Below are 7516 nucleotides of genomic sequence, written 5' to 3'. Positions count from 1 at the left end.
ATCTATATTAGTGTCCATTGGGAGGAGCTCGGATCTCTGCACTTGCTTTTCGTGTATGATGAGGTGCATTTCCATTCAAATTTTTATGGTCAGGCATGCATGAATTTGAGATCTCACCCATGTGAAGTTATTATAAGGTGCTATTTCCCTTGTCCTTTTATCCTATTTTCTCATTTTTGTTTTCAAATGAAAAATTAAAAAAAATAAGTGAAAAAGTTTGGCTGCCACTCCAACGCGGACGTAGGAAAAGCAAAGCAAAGGGAAAAACCCTAGCACTTTCTTCATCAGCCAGGAAAAATTCCCATGTTGCAGAGGCTTAACCTATGTTTACCTCTTGAACTCAATAACCACTCTCTGGTGTTGCAGATAATTTTGGAGGTCTTGTAGATTTTCAATTTAAACATTGCTGGCTTTTACAGGTGAATGATTCAGATAGTGGGAACAACCATTTGAAATAGAACCTTGATTCCTAACCACTTCAGCCCAAAAGTGTAAGGGGCTTAAGAAATTGATTCGTTTTATAAGGATATATTGTTTAGTAAAGATTTTGTTTCTATAAGACAAGAGGGATGCGGCAGCCGTACTGGTTTCTGTGCTCAAGCCGTACTGGTTTCTGTGCTCAAAATCTGCAGACTTTCGGATATTCTATGGTGTTGTGGGTTGGGGTTGAGGTGGTCTTTGTTTTGAGCTTCCCTACATTAAAGCAAGCTCTCTGCCTTATGATTTGGGCATCCTAGAAATTCATGGAAAGTGTCTTCTCATTTTTTGCAGAGTAGAACTCTACAACAGCAGACGATAGTTTTGAAGTATCTTTGTTCCAATTGATAAGATATTAAGATCTAAAAACTCAATTCGACTTATTAAAGATTTTTCATAATTTCTCTTTCCACTCAAGCTTCTTGGTAAGATTTCTATTCTTGTTCTTGCCCCTACCAGAAGAAGAAGAAGAAGAAGAAGAAGAAGAAGAAGAAGGGGTTTCTCTACAATTGTTTTCCTTTGTTTGGAAATGGGTGGATAAATTGTATTTTTTTTTTCATTTTTACTTTTACTTTTATATTTAAAAATAAGAAAATAGGAATCAAGAGAAGACACGACCATGCCATTAAATAACTTTGCACATGTGAAAATTTGAATTTGTGTTGGCTGATGTGTAAAACCTTGAATGGAAGAGCACCCCTGCACACACCAATGTGAGTGTAGGAGATTCAGGCTCATTTGGGAGGGATTTTGGGAGTTCACATCTGCACCCCACAAGAGGGCGCCCCACAATGTCCCACAGCACATCCCCACCATGTATTGAGAACATCTCCCGATGATGACATCATCGTAACTAGCAGATTTGGATTGCTATCCCTTTTTGCTTGATGTAAATTCATAACAAACAAAGACCAGATGGTGATTGATGCATGCTATAGAGGCTGCTTGCTTTACATATATAAAAACAACCAAAAAGCTATAGCTCAGATTGGGAAGAGTACAAATACAAATATGCACAATGCACAACCTTGTATTTTGTATTCTTAAACCCTGTATTTGCACTGTACATGTTTACATTTGTTCTCTTCACAAACTAAGCCTAGAAGAAGTGATCTGTTGCAAGTTGAAGGGGTTAGAACTTAGAAGAGCTAGGGGCAAACTGAAAAGCACATAGGTTGAAATGGTAAGAAATGATTTAAGTACTCACAATTTGACAATCGACATGGAATTGGACAGAACAGAATGGTGAAACAGGATTCATGTAACTAACCCCATATAGTTAAGACAGCTTAGATGATGATGAAGAAAATAAGAGAAGAAAAAATTCCCATGCTTACTGAGGCTACTTTGCACCGTTGCCATTGCTTCCACTAGTGTTGTTGTTGGAGTTGGGGCTGGCAGGCTGGATTGTAGTCAATCTTTCTAACTGCTCTTCCAGGAAGCTGACCCTCTTCTTTGCTGCCTCGAGTTCCCTTCTTAGCCAGTTGCAGTGTTCTTCATGACTGGCACCAAACCCAATTCCCTCTATACGAATTCTATCCACCACAGCCGTAACCATATCCCTTTCCTCATCCAAACTTTGTTGAAGGAATTCCAGTCCACTAACTAAGGTAGGCCAATTCAACTTTGGTGGTCCTTCATGTAGACATGCTGGATTAAAACTTCCATTGATTTCCATTTGTTGGATGTTCAATTGTTTACCTAAATCACCATAGATAGGTTCAGCTTTACCTTGTTGAATTCCATGGTTGATTACTTTGCTTTCATGTTTACCAGAGTCAAGATTAATATTGCTTGATGTGGTCAAAATGGTCTCATTGATCTCTTTGTTATCTGCAACTGTAGCCTCACTCTGTTTGGCATGTTCATCATCAGTTTCATCCTTAATCTGAGTTGAAGGTGTTGGAGATAGATCATGTTCATTGATGATTAGTTCTCCACCAAACTGTACTCGCTTGACAATAGAGTCTTCATTTGCAGTTTGAGACTGAGAGGAACTTTCTTCTTTCTCAGTGGGGAAAATAGGATCAAACTCTAAGACTTCCTCATTGAAGTTCCACCCACTTATCCTCCTATGCTTGGATTCTTCAGTATCATCTTCATGGTGGGTTTCCTCAAAGTAGATGATTGGTGGAGGATGATCTTGTTTAATTTTCTTATACCTCTTCTCAACTGTTGGCAATCCTTGCAACAGGTTCTTGATGAGGAAGTCTGAGCTCTTGCAGTTCTTGAAGAATGGATGTTTCAACAATTTTTCTGCAGTGGGTCTCTTGGATGGATCTTGGTTCAGACAAGCCTTGATCATCTCCTTGAAATTCTTTGAGAACTTTTTATTTTTATCTGTCTCGTAGCTCTTGTTCTTTTCATAATCCCGGAATCGGTTGGTGAATCTCATCATCAGAGACTTCCAAGGTGGAAGATGAGACAAAGGAGGTCGACCGTGTCCAAGCTCTAAAGCAGTAATCCCAAATGACCAGATATCAGCCTTGAAACTGTACCCATTATGTGAATGTATCACTTCTGGTGCCATCCAATAAGGAGTACCTGCCACATCGTTGAATTTTAAAGAAGATGGCAGTGAACAAGATGGACTAGGTTCATAGATTGAAGCAGAGACACCAAAGTCACCGAGCTTAACTGAACCATCTGAATCAACAAGGATGTTACCAGCTTTGATATCTCGATGGAGCTGGCCTTGTCCATGGAGATACATGAGAGCATTAAGGGTTTCTCTTAGAACAATAGCTATGCAAGGCTCAGGCAAACCATCAGGAAAAGACGTAGACATGATAGATTGAAGAGACCCACCAGACATGAAGGGCATCACCACCCATAGACGACGATCAACTGTGAATGAACAATGGGCTCCTAGGATGTTTGGGTGAGAGAGTAGGGACATAGTTTTGGCTTCCCTTCTTATATCATCAAAGTCGGCCTTGGATCGATCAAGATCAATTGCCTTGATTGCCACAGTGGATGAGTTCATGGGCAGACAGGAAGCTTTGTAGACAATTGCACTTACCCCATCTCCAATCACTGCAAATATTTTGTAGGAGCTCGGGTTGAGAGGGTATTGAGTCTGCTGTCGAGGTTCCATGTTGTCTTGAGCCATGGATGCGTGGGTTCTAAACTTAGTTTCTCTCTTCAGAATACAAATGGATTGTTGGGACGAGTTTCACTGAGAAATTTGGAGCTTTAAATGAAGAGGACAGATTGGGAATGTTAATTTCTAGTCACTTTTCTTGTGAAGGACTGAGAAAGAAGAGCCATGAATATGTGAATGTGATAGGCCGTTAAAGGCATACAGTTGTATCTCTAAAGGTGAGCTCGTGAAGGTGAGCTGCTCTTCTCTTTTAAGTTTTATGGCGAAAGAGAGCCAAAGATGGTCTTACTTGTTACAGGCTTTTAAAGCTGTCTCTCTCAAGTATGGAAGTTTCAGCTTACAGTTGACAAAGATGGTCTTAGGCCGAGGCTGTGAACTACTCTCCTCTAGTGACAGGTAGCGGACTTGAGCCGTTATTACAGTTAAGTGCTCAGCTTAACTGTTGGACTGAATGAATGGTTTGTTCATTAAAAGACGACGGAGTGGAGCACTCAGATTGAGCCCAACCACATGGCTGTTATATCAAACGGCCACCAAGTAATCGCTCCACCGTAAAAACTAAAAAAGTGCTGGAATCAGTCGACATCTCTCTTTAAGCTAAAGACTGAGGAAGGGGAGGGGGAAATCTCGTGAGCTCAGTAAAGGACTTCTTCACGTTCACATGTGCTTTATGTACAACGGACCATCTTCTAGGACTGTGATCTGTAGGAGTCCAATCTGAGACGGTGTAGATGGACCAAACCTGCCTTACGCCTTGGCCATTAACCAGAGAGAGAGAGAGAGAGAGATGCGTTTGGAATCTTTGGATTACGGGTTACAGACTCTGGATGCACAAATACTAATGGATAGGGTTGCAAATGCAAGTCGGGTAAGCGGGCTGGGCCAGGTTTAAGGTCTATGTAGGCCCAATCCTAAAAAATTGGGTCTAAGGCCCAAGCCCAGACTGAGCCCAAGATCAAGACCCAATTTGTTCAACCCAGGTCTGGTCTGCAATGAAATTTGACAAACATGTGTGTATGTATGTTTTTATGTATGCAATCTATGTATGTGTATATCGGGGCCGGGCTCAGGTTGGGCTTGGGCTACCTAATGGCTAGGCCCAAGGCCATCCCATAAAATGTGAAAACCCAAAGTTCTGGACCCAGGCCCAGCCCAAGTAAAATTGCAGGTTGGGCTAGTCCAGGCTTGGGTTCGGCCCGCCCAAGTTGCACCCTACGAATAGAAGTAGATTCTGCGATGAAATTAACCCAAAACTTCGTCAAAATGGGGTGCAAAATCTCAATCCCCACCTTTCCTGAGCCTCCATTTCCATCCTATTCCAAACAAAGTACTATTCTTCAACGTGGAAAAAACAGAACAATACCGTTTCTCCAATTAACCAAGAAATATAAAAGAATTTTCTTCTGTGAGTTCTAAGTTCTGATCAGAGCATCTATCCCTATCGATGTTTCAACAAGAAAACCTAACGAAAGGAAGAATAGAAATTATGTTTTCTGCAATAAGGACTTGTGTTGCAGTTCAGAACTCATTGGTCGACCCAAAACTTGTTTTCACTCAACTCAACTACTCAATTAGAATTTAATAATACTTTTTAATTTTCTGAGTTGACTTTTACCATTCAGGCACTCATTGACTCGTTTGAGTGAACTTGATATGTATCTTCATGTGGGGTGCCTCTTAGCTACGGAGCTTCTAGCCCAAGCCTGAAGAGAAAGCCCAAAAAGATACAACCAATGACAGTATAGCCACATGAGAATTGCAATGGTTTAATTAATCATTTAGATGTGACCACATCCAAAAGATGTACTTCACAGCACCATAGGTACCTGCAAATTCCTGGAATAGAGTCAAAGCATTTAAACCAATGTAACCGTGCATCCACAATATTAAGCCCTAATAATTTAACAGTGAATATGACTTCAAATAGAATGGATTGGTGAAACAGGATTCATGCAGTCGATCCCATATAGTTGGGATAAGGCATGGATGGATGATGATGATGAACCATACATCCACAAAACCACTCTAACCCAATAGCTTTTGCAGACATTAGAACTTGGCAGGCCTTGTGGTACCATGGAGAAGCACAATCCAATCAAATAGGTCTGTGATGATTGGTGAAACATTACAACCATGTCATTGTTTTGTAACATAAACAGAGTGAGGACAACTATGCAATTTCAATTTCCAGTTTTAATCCAATTACATATAGCAAAAACTTCAAGCACAGAAAGTATGATATTAGCATCAAGATTGGAGACGATGTATACAATGCCATCTAGGTCCATAGCAATGGCTGAAATAAATGAAAAATGAAAGGGGAAAAATAATGGAAAATACTATTTAATTTTTCTTGGAAGGTAAAAAAGTACTATTTATGCATAATAATTCATCCATTCAGGCAAGTTGTAAGAGTCAAATGCAAAGACAGAATTTCCATTGAAAGGTGAATACACAACCTTTATCTGAGGATAATCAAGATGATGTGTTAAAGACATTTTCAAACAGAGATGTAATGGATGGAAAAAAAATATATATATCATTGAACAGAAACTACAACCAGAAATATGCCAAAAAAAAGGGAGCTAATAAGCTATGTTCTAACATGGAATTAAAAATCTGACGAAACAAATATGGAATTTAAAAGATTATTCAAATAAGTAAATCTAGCCCTACCACTCTGGAGATATGTAGGATCAGCACACAGGTTACAGATCAGAAGTGGAAGCACAATAACATTAAATTGAAGAAGAACAAGAAACTTTGTCATAAGAAGGTTCTATCCTTTATCTGATTTTTCTATATATTAGAGGATAGAGAATAACACTAAGATGATTCTTATTGACTAAGGCCTTAGAATTTACCATTATACTAAAGATCCAGAGACAAGTGGTACACTTGGAGAATGCCTCTCACACTCTAAAACAAGGATGAAACCTTTCTAAAACAGTATTACCTAAGTTTGCAGCCAAAAAAAATCTGTGCATTTCTTTGCTAATTTAACCCACAATATTGGTATGTAGGATAATATAAGTTTATGGCAATTTTGGAAGCATAAAAGCAAAAGTATTTTAGAATTTAAGACAATAGGTTACGATAATTATTCATAGATCTTGGATTTGTTCAAACAAATAAATACATAGGAGCCATTAGACCTGCATATGCTAGCAATTGGAAAAGCTCCATATAGGTATGTTGCAAAATACCAGGGATACCCTCCTATGCAATGGTGAATTATGGAGTGTGGGCTGCTTCACCAAGATTCTAGTTATCAAAACCAAGGGGGATTAACCTCATTGTAAAGAGTGACTAATGCATGAGTGTAAAAATGTTTTAAGGACAGAAACAGGTGCCACATCAATCTCAAAGTTCTGTTTCATGACTGTAAAGACTGAAAAACCTCATCTACAAAATGGAAAACATTTTGCACCAGATTCTTTAGTTAATAGGTCTGGTTTTGTAGAAATAGGATGATATCTGGACCTTGAACCCACCAAAGGAACTAATTTTAAAGAGGATCTAATGGGTTTAACACTACCCAGAATTACCTACTTATAGAATTACTGAGCTAGTTTCTGTAAATATCTTGATCATGGTCATGCTGTTGGCCTCTTGTAGATTTCATTCAGTTAATAATAGACATTCTTATTATTACATCTTAAACCTCTACCTGATACTTCCTGAACCTGTTCAGTATATGACTGAATATACCAACTTATTGTATCCATACCATTTTTTGTTCTTTCCATCACATGGTCTTATACATGCTTTTCTTCTTTAATTGAACCATGACTATTTGTTCTGTTAAACAAGTGGTGCTGAAGCCTTCAACCTCTTGGGGTACAAACATGAATCAATTCAGGTAGATGTGTGATCCATGGATGACAACTTCAAGATTAAGAGGGTCAAATGGTGTCCAATGGGAATATGCAATCA

General features: G+C 39.0%; 1 pseudogene across 1 annotated transcript; it reads right to left on the bottom strand.

Annotated features, from left to right (window-relative positions):
• Positions 1-1412: 1412 nt before the first annotated feature.
• On the bottom strand, positions 1413-3788 carry LOC148864921 (serine/threonine-protein kinase BLUS1 pseudogene; annotated as a pseudogene). The gene has a single exon (XR_016110521.1). The product of XR_016110521.1 is annotated as a serine/threonine-protein kinase BLUS1 pseudogene (transcript).
• Positions 3789-7516: the final 3728 nt, after the last annotated feature.

This window comes from Nelumbo lutea, chromosome 3, assembly GCF_056320005.1.
Source record: "Nelumbo lutea isolate HS-2025 chromosome 3, American lotus-T2T, whole genome shotgun sequence".
In the NCBI taxonomy this organism is placed as follows: domain Eukaryota; kingdom Viridiplantae; phylum Streptophyta; class Magnoliopsida; order Proteales; family Nelumbonaceae; genus Nelumbo; species Nelumbo lutea.
Note: the sequence above shows the minus strand (reverse complement) of the source record. Positions and strands in the feature narration are given on the sequence as shown.